Here is a 12951-nt window from a genome sequence, read left to right as displayed (position 1 = left end):
GCCGTGTATCTAATCCTCTCCTGTGTGAAACCGACTGCTGAGCCGTGTATCTAATCCTCTCCTGTGTGATACTGACTGCTGAGCCGTGTATCCAATCCTCTCCTGTGTGATACTGCTGAGCTGTGTATCCAATCCTATGCTGTTTGATACTGACTGCTGAGCCGTGTATCTAATCCTCTCCTGTGTGATACTGTCTGCTGAGCTGTGTATCTAATCCTATCCTGTGTGATACTGTCTGCTGAGCCGTGTATCTAATCCTATGCTGTGTGATACTGACTGCTGAGCTGTGTATCTAATCCTCTCCTGTGTGATACTGTTGGCTGAGCCGTGTATCTAATCCTGTCCTGTGTGATACTGACTGCTGAGCTGTGTATTTAATCCTCTCCTGTGTGATACTGACTGCTGAGCCGTGTATCTAATCCTCTCCTGTGTGATACTGTCTGCTGAGCCGTGTATCTAATCCTATCCTATGTGATACTGACTGCTGACTCGTGTATCTAATCCTCTCCTGTGATACTGACTGCTGAGCTGTGTATCTAATCCTCTGCTGTGTGATACTGTCTGCTGAGCCGTATATCTAATTCTCTCCTGTGTGATACTGACTGCTGAGCCGTGTATCTAATCCTCTCGTGTGATACTGAATGCTGAGCCGTGTATCTAATCCTATCCTGTGTGATACTGACTGCTGAGCAGTGTATCTAATCCTGTGCTGTGTGATACTGACTGCTGAGCCGTGTATCTAATCCTCTCCTGTGTGATACTGTCTCCTGAGCTGTGTATCTAATCCTCTGCTGTGTGATACTGTCTGCTGATCCGTGTATCTATTCCTCTCCTGTGTGATACTGACTGCTGAGCCGTGTATCTAATCCTCTCCTGTGTGATACTGTCTCCTGAGCTGTGTATCTAATCCTCTGCTGTGTGATACTGTCTGCTGATCCGTGTATCTATTCCTCTCCTGTGTGATACTGACTGCTGAGCCGTGTATCTAATCCTCTCCTGTGTGATACTGTCTGCTGAGCCGTGTATCTAATCCTATGCTGTGTGATACTGACTGCTGAGCCGTGTCTCTAATCCTCTCCTGTGTGATACTGACTGCTGAGCCGTGTATCTAATCCTTTCCTGTGTGATACTGACTGCACAGCCGTGTATCTAATCCTCTCCTGTGTGATACTGACTGCTGAGCCGTGTATCTAATCCTATGCTGTGTGATACTGACTGCTGAGCTGTGTATCTAATCCTCTCCTGTGTGATACTGTCTGCTGAGCTGTGTATCTAATCCTCTCCTGTGTGATACTGACTGCTGAGCTGTGTATCTAATCCTTTCGTGCGTGATACTGTCTGCTGAGCTGTGTATCTAATCCTCTCCTGTGTGATACTGACTGCTGAGCCGTGTATCTAATCCTCTCCTGTGTGATACTGACTGCTGAGCCGTGTATCTAATCCTATGCTGTGTGATACTGACTGCTGAGCCGTGTATCTAATCCTCTCCTGTGTGATACTCTCTGCTGAGCCGTGTATCTAATCCTCTCCTGTGTGATACTGACTGCTGAGCCGTGCAGCTAATCCTCTCCTGTGTGATACTGACTGCTGAGCCGTGCAGCTAATCCTCTCCTGTGTGATACTGACTGCTGAGCCGTGTATCTAATCCTATGCTGTGTGATACTGATTGCTGAGCCGTGTATCTAGTCCTCTTCTGTGTGATACTGTCTCCAGAGCTGTGTATCTAATCCTCTCCTGTGTGATACTGTCTTCTGAGCCGTGTATCTAATCCTGTCCTGTGTGATACTGACTGCTGAGCCGTGTATCTAATCCCCTACTGTGTGATACTGACTGCTGAGCCGTGTATCTAATTCTCTCCTGTGTGATACTGACTGCTGAGCCGTGTATCTAATTCTCTCCTGTGTGATACTGACTGCTGAGCCGTGTAGCTAATCCTCTCCTGTGTGATACTGACTGCTGAGCCCTGTATCTAATCCTGTCCTGTGTGATACTGACTGCTGATCCGTGTATCTAATCCTCTCGTGTGATACTGACTGCTGAGCCGTGTATCTAATCCTGTCCTGTGTGATACTGACTGCTGAGCCGTGTATCTAATCCTTTCCTGTGTGATACTGACTGCTGAGGCGTTTATCTAACCCTGTCCTGTGTGATACTGTCTGCTGAGCCGTGTATCTAATCCTATCCTGTGTGATACTGACTGCTGAGCTGCTGTATCTAATCCTGTCCTGTGTGATACTGACTGCTGAGCCGTGTATCTAATCCTCTCCTGTGTGATACTGTCTGCTGAGCTGTGTATCTAATCCTCTCCTGTGTGATACTGTCTTGCTGAGCCGTGTATCTAATCCTCTCCTGTGTGATACTGTCTGCTGAGCCGTGTATCTAATCCTCTCCTGTGTGATGCTGTCTGCTGAGCCGTGTATCTAATCCTCTCCTGTGTGATACTGACTGCTGAGCCGTGTATCTAATCCTCTCCTGTGTGATACTGACTGCTGAGCCGTGTATCTAATTCTCTCCTGTGTGATACTGACTGCTGAGCCGTGTAGCTAATCCTCTCCTGTGTGATACTGACTGCTGAGCCGTGTATCTAATCCTGTCCTGTGATACTGTCTGCTGAGCCGTGTATCTAATCCTCTCCTGTGTGATACTGACTGCTGAGCCGTGTATCTAATCCTCTCCTGTGTGATACTGTTGGCTGAGCCGTGTATCTAATCCTGTCCTGTGTGATACTGACTGCTGAGCTGTGTATTTAATCCTCTCCTGTGTGATACTGACTGCTGAGCCGTGTATCTAATCCTCTCCTGTGTGATACTGTCTGCTGAGCCGTGTATCTAATCCTATCCTATGTGATACTGACTGCTGACTCGTGTATCTAATCCTCTCCTGTGATACTGACTGCTGAGCTGTGTATCTAATCCTCTGCTGTGTGATACTGTCTGCTGAGCCGTATATCTAATTCTCTCCTGTGTGATACTGACTGCTGAGCCGTGTATCTAATCCTCTCGTGTGATACTGAATGCTGAGCCGTGTATCTAATCCTATCCTGTGTGATACTGACTGCTGAGCAGTGTATCTAATCCTGTGCTGTGTGATACTGACTGCTGAGCCGTGTATCTAATCCTCTCCTGTGTGATACTGTCTCCTGAGCTGTGTATCTAATCCTCTGCTGTGTGATACTGTCTGCTGATCCGTGTATCTATTCCTCTCCTGTGTGATACTGACTGCTGAGCCGTGTATCTAATCCTCTCCTGTGTGATACTGTCTCCTGAGCTGTGTATCTAATCCTCTGCTGTGTGATACTGTCTGCTGATCCGTGTATCTATTCCTCTCCTGTGTGATACTGACTGCTGAGCCGTGTATCTAATCCTCTCCTGTGTGATACTGTCTGCTGAGCCGTGTATCTAATCCTATGCTGTGTGATACTGACTGCTGAGCCGTGTCTCTAATCCTCTCCTGTGTGATACTGACTGCTGAGCCGTGTATCTAATCCTTTCCTGTGTGATACTGACTGCACAGCCGTGTATCTAATCCTCTCCTGTGTGATACTGACTGCTGAGCCGTGTATCTAATCCTATGCTGTGTGATACTGACTGCTGAGCTGTGTATCTAATCCTCTCCTGTGTGATACTGTCTGCTGAGCTGTGTATCTAATCCTCTCCTGTGTGATACTGACTGCTGAGCTGTGTATCTAATCCTTTCGTGCGTGATACTGTCTGCTGAGCTGTGTATCTAATCCTCTCCTGTGTGATACTGACTGCTGAGCCGTGTATCTAATCCTCTCCTGTGTGATACTGACTGCTGAGCCGTGTATCTAATCCTATGCTGTGTGATACTGACTGCTGAGCCGTGTATCTAATCCTCTCCTGTGTGATACTCTCTGCTGAGCCGTGTATCTAATCCTCTCCTGTGTGATACTGACTGCTGAGCCGTGCAGCTAATCCTCTCCTGTGTGATACTGACTGCTGAGCCGTGCAGCTAATCCTCTCCTGTGTGATACTGACTGCTGAGCCGTGTATCTAATCCTATGCTGTGTGATACTGATTGCTGAGCCGTGTATCTAGTCCTCTTCTGTGTGATACTGTCTCCAGAGCTGTGTATCTAATCCTCTCCTGTGTGATACTGTCTTCTGAGCCGTGTATCTAATCCTGTCCTGTGTGATACTGACTGCTGAGCCGTGTATCTAATCCCCTACTGTGTGATACTGACTGCTGAGCCGTGTATCTAATTCTCTCCTGTGTGATACTGACTGCTGAGCCGTGTATCTAATTCTCTCCTGTGTGATACTGACTGCTGAGCCGTGTAGCTAATCCTCTCCTGTGTGATACTGACTGCTGAGCCCTGTATCTAATCCTGTCCTGTGTGATACTGACTGCTGATCCGTGTATCTAATCCTCTCGTGTGATACTGACTGCTGAGCCGTGTATCTAATCCTGTCCTGTGTGATACTGACTGCTGAGCCGTGTATCTAATCCTTTCCTGTGTGATACTGACTGCTGAGGCGTTTATCTAACCCTGTCCTGTGTGATACTGTCTGCTGAGCCGTGTATCTAATCCTATCCTGTGTGATACTGACTGCTGAGCTGCTGTATCTAATCCTGTCCTGTGTGATACTGACTGCTGAGCCGTGTATCTAATCCTCTCCTGTGTGATACTGTCTGCTGAGCTGTGTATCTAATCCTCTCCTGTGTGATACTGTCTTGCTGAGCCGTGTATCTAATCCTCTCCTGTGTGATACTGTCTGCTGAGCCGTGTATCTAATCCTCTCCTGTGTGATGCTGTCTGCTGAGCCGTGTATCTAATCCTCTCCTGTGTGATACTGACTGCTGAGCCGTGTATCTAATCCTCTCCTGTGTGATACTGACTGCTGAGCCGTGTATCTAATTCTCTCCTGTGTGATACTGACTGCTGAGCCGTGTAGCTAATCCTCTCCTGTGTGATACTGACTGCTGAGCCGTGTATCTAATCCTGTCCTGTGATACTGTCTGCTGAGCCGTGTATCTAATCCTCTCCTGTGTGATACTGACTGCTGAGCCGTGTATCTAATCCTCTCCTGTGTGATACTGACTGCTGAGCCGTGTATCTAATCCTCTCCTGTGTGATACTGACTGCTGAGCCGTGTATCTAATCCTCTCCTGTGTGATACTGACTGCTGAGCCGTGTAGCTAATCCTCTCCTGTGTGATTCTGACTGCTGAGCCGTGTATCTAATCCTGTCCTGTGTGATACTGTCTGCTGAGCCCTGTATCTAATCCTCTCCTGTGTGATACTGACTGCTGATCCGTGTATCGAATCCTCTCGTGTGATACTGACTGCTGAGCCGTGTATCTAATCCTATGCTGTGTGATACTGACTGCTGAGCTGTGTATCTAATCCTCTCCTGTGTGATACTGTCTGCTGAGCCGTGTATCTAATCCTATCCTGTGTGATACTGTCTGCTGAGCCGTGTATCTAATCGTCTCCTGTGTGATACTGTCTGCTGAGCCGTGTATCTAATTCTCTCCTGTGTGATACTGTCTGCTGAGCCGTGTAGCTAATCCTCTCCTGTGTGATACTGACTGCTGAGCCGTGTATCTAATCCTCTCCTGTGTGATACTGTCTGCTGAGCCCTGTATCTAATCCTATGCTGTGTGATACTGACTGCTGAGCCGTGTATCTAATCCTATGCTGTGTGATACTGACTGCTGAGCTGTGTATCTAATCCTCTCCTGTGTGATACTGTCTGCTGAGCCGTATATCTAATCCTGTCCTGTGTGATACTGACTGCTGAGCCGTGTATCTAATCCTCTCCTGTGTGATACTGACTGCTGAGCCGTGTAGCTAATCCTCTCCTGTGTGATACTGACTGCTGAGCCCTGTATCTAATCCTCTCCTGTGAGATACTGACTGCTGAGCCGTGTATCTAATCCTGTCCTGTGTGATACTGACTGCTGAGCCGTGTATCTAATCCTGTCCTGTGTGATACTGACTGCTGAGCCGTGTATCTAATCCTATCCTGTGTGATACTGACTGCTGAGCCGTGTATCTAATCCTCTCCTGTGATACTGACTGCTGAGCCGTGTATCTAATCCTCTCCTGTGTGATACTGACTGCTGAGCCGTGTATCTAATCCTCTCCTGTGTGATACTGACTGCTGAGCCGTGTAGCTAATCCTCTCCTGTGTGATACTGACTGCTGAGCCGTGTATCTAATCCTGTCCTGTGTGATACTGACTGCTGATCCGTGTATCTAATCCTCTCGTGTGATACTGACTGCTGAGCCGTGTATCTAATCCTCTCCTGTGATACTGACTGCTGAGCCGTGTATCTAATCCTCTCCTGTGTGATACTGACTGCTGAGCCGTGTATCTAATCCTCTCCTGTGATACTGACTGCTGAGCCGTGTATCTAATCCTCTCCTGTGTGATACTGACTGCTGAGCCGTGTATCTAATCCTCTCCTGTGTGATACTGACTGCTGAGCCGTGTAGCTAATCCTCTCCTGTGTGATACTGACTGCTGAGCCCTGTATCTAATCCTGTCCTGTGTGATACTGACTGCTGATCCGTGTATCTAATCCTCTCGTGTGATACTGACTGCTGAGCCGTGTATCTAATCCTATGCTGTGTGATACTGACTGCTGAGCTGTGTATCTAATCCTCTCCTGTGTGATACTGTCTGCTGAGCCGTGTATCTAATCCTATCTTGTGTGATACTGTCTGCTGAGCCGTGTATCTAATCCTGTCCTGTGTGATAATGACTGCTGAGCCGTGTATCTAATCCTCTCCTGTGTGATACTGACTGCTGAGCCGTGTAGCTAATCCTCTCCTGTGTGATACTGACTGCTGAGCCCTGTATCTAATCCTGTCCTGTGTGATACTGACTGCTGAGCCGTGTATCTAATCCTGTCCTGTGTGATACTGACTGCTGAACCGTGTATCTAATCCTGTCCTGTGTGATACTGCTGAGCCGTGTATCTAATCCTCTCCTGTGTGATACTGACTGCTGAGCCCTGTATCTAATCCTCTCCTGTGTGATACTGACTGCTGAGCCCTGTATCTAATCCTCTCCTGTGTGATACTGACTGCTGAGCTGTGTATCTAATCCTCTCCTGTGTGATACTGACTGCTGAGCCGTGTATCTAATCCTGTCCTGTGTGATACTGACTGCTGAGCCGTGTATCTAATCCTCTCCTGTGTGATACTGACTGCTGAGCCGTGTATCTAATCCTCTCCTGTGTGATACTGACTGCTGAGCCGTGTATCTAATCCTATCCTGTGTGATACTGACTTCTGAGCCGTGTATCTAATCCTCTCCTGTGTGATACTGACTGCTGAGCCCTGTATCTAATCCTTTCCTGTGTGATACTGACTGCACAGCCGTGTATCTAATCCTCTCCTGTGTGATACTGACTGCTGAGCCGTGTATCTAATCCTCTCCTGTGTGATACTGACTGCTGAGCCGTGTATCTAATCCTATCCTGTGTGATACTGACTGCTGAGCCGTGTATCTAATCCTCTCCTGTGTGATACAGCAACACTTTCATCATATATTTCGCTATATATTACAAGCCTAGTACTGGGTGATTCTCTGGGTAGTAATAGTAGTAGATGGGGGTGATGGTAGATTCTCTCACCTGGTAAGTGCACTTGTCTCCTCCGCTCGTCTCCATCCATCTCCTCTCTGGCGGTGGCTGGAGAATACAGGGAATTTGTGGAGCGCTCGTCTGTCGTCTCCTCCTCCTCTCACTGTCGCCTCCTCCAACATTTCCTCCTCCTGCCCCTCTCTCACTTCTTCGTTCCCATCTCTAACTCCTACTGACCCTCTTTTCCTTCCTCCTGCCCCTGTCTCTTTCCTCCTGCCCCTGTCTCTTTCCTCCTGCCCCTGTCTCTTTCCTCCTGCCCCTGTCTCTTTCCTCCTGCCCCTGTCTCTTTCCTCCCGCCCCTGTCTCTTTCCTCCCGCCCCTGTCTCTTTCCTCCCGCCCCTGTCTCTTTCCTCCCGCCCCTGTCTCTTTCCTCCCGCCCCTGTCTCTTTCCTCCCGCCCCTGTCTCTTTCCTCCCGCCCCTGTCTCTTTCCTCCCGCCCCTGTCTCTTTCCTCCCGCCCCTGTCTCTTTCCTCCCGCCCCTGTCTCTTTCCTCCCGCCCCTGTCTCTTTCCTCCCGCCCCTGTCTCTTTCCTCCCGCCCCTGTCTCTTTCCTCCCGCCCCTGTCTCTTTCCTCCCGCCCCTGTCTCTTTCCTCCCGCCCCTGTCTCTTTCCTCCCGCCCCTGTCTCTTTCCTCCCGCCCCTGTCTCTTTCCTCCCGCCCCTGTCTCTTTCCTCCCGCCCCTTGCTCTTTCCTCCCGCCCCTGGCTCTTTCCTCCCGCCCCTGGCTCTTTCCCCCTGACCCTCTCACTCCTCATCCTGACCCTCTCTCACTCCTCCATCCTGACCCTCTCTCACTCCTCCATCCTGACCCTCTCTCACTCCTCCATCCTGACCCTCTCTCACTCCTCCATCCTGACCCTCTCTCACTCCTCCATCCTGACCCTCTCTCACTCCTCCATCCTGACCCTCTCTCACTCCTCCATCCTGACCCTCTCTCACCCCTCCATCCTGACCCTCTCTCACTCCTCCATCCTGACCCTCTCTCACTCCTCCATCCTGACCCTCTCTCACTCCTCCATCCTGACCCTCTCTCACTCCTCCATCCTGACCCTCTCTCACTCCTCCATCCTGACCCTCTCTCACTCCTCCATCCTGACCCTCTCTCACTCCTCCATCCTGACCCTCTCTCACTGCTCCATCCTGACCCTCTCTCCTTCCTCTTCCACTATCCTTTATCCATCCTCATGGCAGTCTCCCTTGCTCTGCCCCTCTCCTGCTCGTCGCCCTCTTCTCCACCTCCTGCCCTCTCTCTTCCTCCTGCCCCTCTTCTCCTCCTACACCCCTCGTTCCCTTCCTCCTCCTGCCCCTCGTTCCCTTCCTCCTCCTGCCCCTCGTTCCCTTCCTCCTCCTGCCCCTCGTTCCCTTCCTCCTCCTGCCCCTCGTTCCCTTCCTCCTCCTGCCCCTCGTTCCCTTCCTCCTCCTGCCCCTCGTTCCCTTCCTCCTCCTGCCCCTCGTTCCCTTCCTCCTCCTGCCCCTCGTTCCCTTCCTCCTCCTGCCCCTCGTTCCCTTCCTCCTCCTGCCCCTCGTTCCCTTCCTCCTCCTGCCCCTCGTTCCCTTCCTCCTCCTGCCCCTCGTTCCCTTCCTCCTCCTGCCCCTCGTTCCCTTCCTCCTCCTGCCCCTCGTTCCCTTCCTCCTCCTGCCCCTCGTTCCCTTCCTCCTCCTGCCCCTCGTTCCCTTCCTCCTCCTGCCCCCTCTCCTCCTTCTCCTCCTCCTCCTGCCCCCTCTCCTCCTCCTCCTCCTCCTCCTGCCCCCTCTCCTCCTTCTCCTCCTCCTCCTCCTCCTCCTCCTCCTCCTCCTGCCCCCTCTCCTCCTGCCCCCTCTCCTCCTCCTCCTGCCCCCTCTCCTCCTCCTGCCCCCTCTCCTCCTCCTGCCCCCTCTCCTCCTCCTCCTCCTTCCCCCTCTCCTCCTCCTCCTCCTGCCCCCTCTCCTCTTCCTCCTGCCCCTCGTTCCCTTCCTCCTGCCCCTCTCCTTTTTCCTGCCTCTCACTCCGCCATATCTGGGATTTTCCCATGTTGCTGACATGTGAGGCCGCGGTGTTTGGGGTCATATGACATATATGGGGCACAACGAAATCTCACGTTTCGGATTCATTAGATGCGAAGTCATAGAGGATTAGGGAATGTGCAGATATGGGGCGATGCACATAAAGTAAGTGCACCCCTGCGCCTCCTCCTTCCGTACCTCTGCTAACGTCTCCGCGTCCTCGGAGGATAATTAGAAGATCAGAATAATCTGCAGATTTCTCAGGGGACACAAGTTACCTGCTTCTATTTCTAGGAATCGCCTCCCCTCCCCCACCGCTGGCAAAAAGCATCAGCTTCACCCCTCACTCCAGGAGAGCGGCACTCCGCCAGCGTGGCCCCATGTCTGCACCGCGCTCCGTGCTGAGCACAAGATGGAAGGATCCTGAAGAAGAGCAAAGGCCTGATACGTAATGTGCTCACCGTGAAGACCTCCGAGTCCCTGCCGGCAGTGTGCACAGAGTACGGCCTCACATCGGCTAAAAAAACTACACCTGCAACTACCACTGCCAGCATCCTCACCGAAACAGCTGCAAAGAATATTATACAGGGAGCTCCCCCTAGTGGTGGCTGCAGACAGGATCTTACCATGTATCTCTGTATACAGGGAGCTCCCCCTAGTGGAGGCTGCAGACAGGATCTTATTTCCCTCTACTCCTCTTTGGTCAGACCTCATCTGGAATATTGTGTCCAATTTTGGGCACCACATTTTAAAAAAGACATCAACAAACTGGAGCAAGTTCAGAAAAGAGCGACCAGAATGGTGACCGGTCTGCAAACCCTGTCTTATGAGGAAAGGTTGCAGGATTTGGGAATGTTTAGTTTGCAAAAGAGAAGACTGAGAGGAGACTTAATAGCTGTCTACAAATATCTAAAGGGCTGTCACATTGTAGAAGGATCAACTTTATTCTCATTTGCACAAGGAAAGACTAGAAGCAATGGGATGAAGCTGAATGGGAGGAGACACAGATTAGATATTAGAAAAAACTTTTTGACAGTTAGAGTGATCAATGAGTGGAACAGGCTGCCACGAGAAGTGGTGAGTTCTCCTTCAATGGAAGTCTTCAAACAGAGGCTGGACAGACATCTAACTGGGATGATTTAGCGAATCCTGCTTTGAGCAGGGGGTTGGACCAGATGGCCCAGGAGGTCCCTTCCAACTCTACGATTCTATGATTCTATGATTCTATGATTTTATCATGTATCTCTGTATACAGGGTGCTCCCCCTAGTGGTGGCTGCAGACAGGATCTTATCATGTAACTGTATACAGGGAGTGGTGGCTGCAGACAGAATCTTATCATGTATCTCTGTATACAGAGAGCTCCTCCTAGTGGTGGCTGCAGACAGGATCTTATGTATCTCTGTATACAGGGAGCTCCCCCTAGTGGTGGCTGCAGACAGGATCTTATCATGTATCTCTGTATACAGGGAGCTCCCCCTAGTGGAGGCTGCAGACAGGATCTTATCATGTATCTCTGTATACAGGGTGCTCCCCCTAGTGGTGGCTGCAGACAGGATCTTATCATGTAACTATACAGGGAGTGGTGGCTGCAGACAGAATCTTATCATGTATCTCTGTATACAGAGAGCTCCTCCTAGTGGTGGCTGCAGACAGGATCTTATGTATCTCTGTATACAGGGAGCTCCCCCTAGTGGTGGCTGCAGACAGGATCTTATCATGTATCTCTGTATACAGGGAGCTCCCCCTAGTGGAGGCTGCAGACAGGATCTTATCATGTATCTCTGTATACAGGGAGCTCCCCCTACTGGTGACTGCAGACAGGATCTTATCATGTATCTCTGTATACAGGGAGCTCCCCCTAGTGGTGGCTGCAGACAAGGTCTTATCATGTATCTCTGTATACAGGGAGCTCCCCCTAGTGGTGGCTGCAGACAGGATCTTATCATGTATCTCTGTATACAGGGAACTCCCCCTAGTGGCTGCTGCAGACAGGATCTTATCATGTATCTCTATACAGGGCGCTCCCCCTAGTGGTGGCTGCAGACAGGATATTTTCATGTATATCTGTTGTGACACAGTGGCCAGCGTTATTGTGAATGGCCGTTATGTGTCGCAGAGGCGGAGGTCCTCTGCGCTGTAAGCCTGGAAGGTTTCTCTGGGACCACGAGCCTTATTTAGTTTGAGAGCTGAGCCGGTCTGGCTAACCATCTACCTCGCATCAATGGCTGTGTCTCATGGGATATAATGAGACTGTTGTTTGGTCACATGGTCTCTGTGTTGGAAGGTCCTGGAAGAGGACAGCTTTTTCCTGGAAGCCACATGGAGGAGGACATGTGCCTGCAGAGTCTGTGACAGCTATCTATGTTGGGGGAAGTCACCGTCCTTCTGAGGGCCTGGAACTGACAGGATTGAGCTTGTGGAACAAGTCATAGTACGGGTTAGTGATCCCTGGAAGTCAGGACTGACAAGAGGTCAGCGTGTGGAGCGGAGCTCCTGGAAGGTAACCTCGGACAATGGGGCTGTAGGAAAGACAGACGGGTGTATCTGCTATTGGAACAGACTGGTGGACATAACATGTTTTGCTGATGTAGTGACATGGACTGTACTTCACGCGGGTCTGTGTTGTGTGTAAATAAACCGCATGGACAATTGAAGTGGAAAATCTGTGCTGTAATCCCGCTGCTGAGTATCCGCCAACACATTCAGTGAGCGCTCTCTCACACTGTATACAGGGAGCTCCCCCGTGTGTGGCGGACGTCCCTCTGATGGATGAGCACTGATTACGTTCTTAGAGCCATCACTGGAGACCCGGCGGTGTCGATTTGGGCAGATGTTTTCCATTGATGGATTTGATGTCCCACCATCAGTCCGGTGACTGCAGGGAGCTCAGCACAGTGTCCCTCCTGCAGGTGAAGCCGGAGATCACATCCCGGGATGATTGTGGCGGTCACAGGAGCTGAGGTCCGCAGACGGATTAGTTTGCAGGTTGTGTTCATTACTGTTCGGATTAGATGGATATGAGCATTGAGGCGGTGAGGAGGGATGAGCCGCCGCAGCAGCTGCAGCCTCTGCCCACTGTGCCAGGACAGTGGTGATTAACGCTTCATGGGCTGCAGCTCCGAAGTCGCCCCACCCCAGTAATGGCTGATACCAGAGAGTAATAGATTGGAGGTCTTTTTTATTATATATAGATACATCACATGACACAACTACGATACAGGATAAATCAGAACTTCAATCAGACAAGATGACAAAATCAGACACAAATCACAAAGAAATAAACCAGAAATGGAAACAAAATGAAGGAAAGTTCTCCACCTACTAATCAGGGCAAAAAAAAAAAGAAAGAAAAT

General features: G+C 50.4%; 2 protein-coding genes across 2 annotated transcripts in view; one reads left to right on the top strand and one right to left on the bottom strand.

Annotated features, from left to right (window-relative positions):
- Positions 1-7786, bottom strand: part of LOC141078013 (voltage-gated potassium channel regulatory subunit KCNG4-like) — a 28256-nt gene extending 20470 nt beyond the window's left edge. The window contains exon 1 of the mRNA XM_073564803.1: positions 7607-7786. The gene's annotated coding sequence lies outside the window, so the exon portion shown is untranslated. The remainder of the gene's footprint in view (positions 1-7606) is intronic.
- Positions 1-12951, top strand: part of LOC141078014 (uncharacterized) — a 58737-nt gene that overhangs the window by 25835 nt on the left and 19951 nt on the right. The gene's annotated exons all lie outside the window — the stretch shown is intronic.

Source organism: Dendrobates tinctorius, unplaced genomic scaffold (assembly GCF_039654945.1).
Source record: "Dendrobates tinctorius isolate UK_male_01 unplaced genomic scaffold, ASM3965494v1 ptg000490l, whole genome shotgun sequence".
Classification (NCBI taxonomy): domain Eukaryota; kingdom Metazoa; phylum Chordata; class Amphibia; order Anura; family Dendrobatidae; genus Dendrobates; species Dendrobates tinctorius.
The sequence above is the reverse complement of the archived record's forward strand: the minus strand, read 5'-3'. Positions and strand labels throughout refer to the sequence as shown.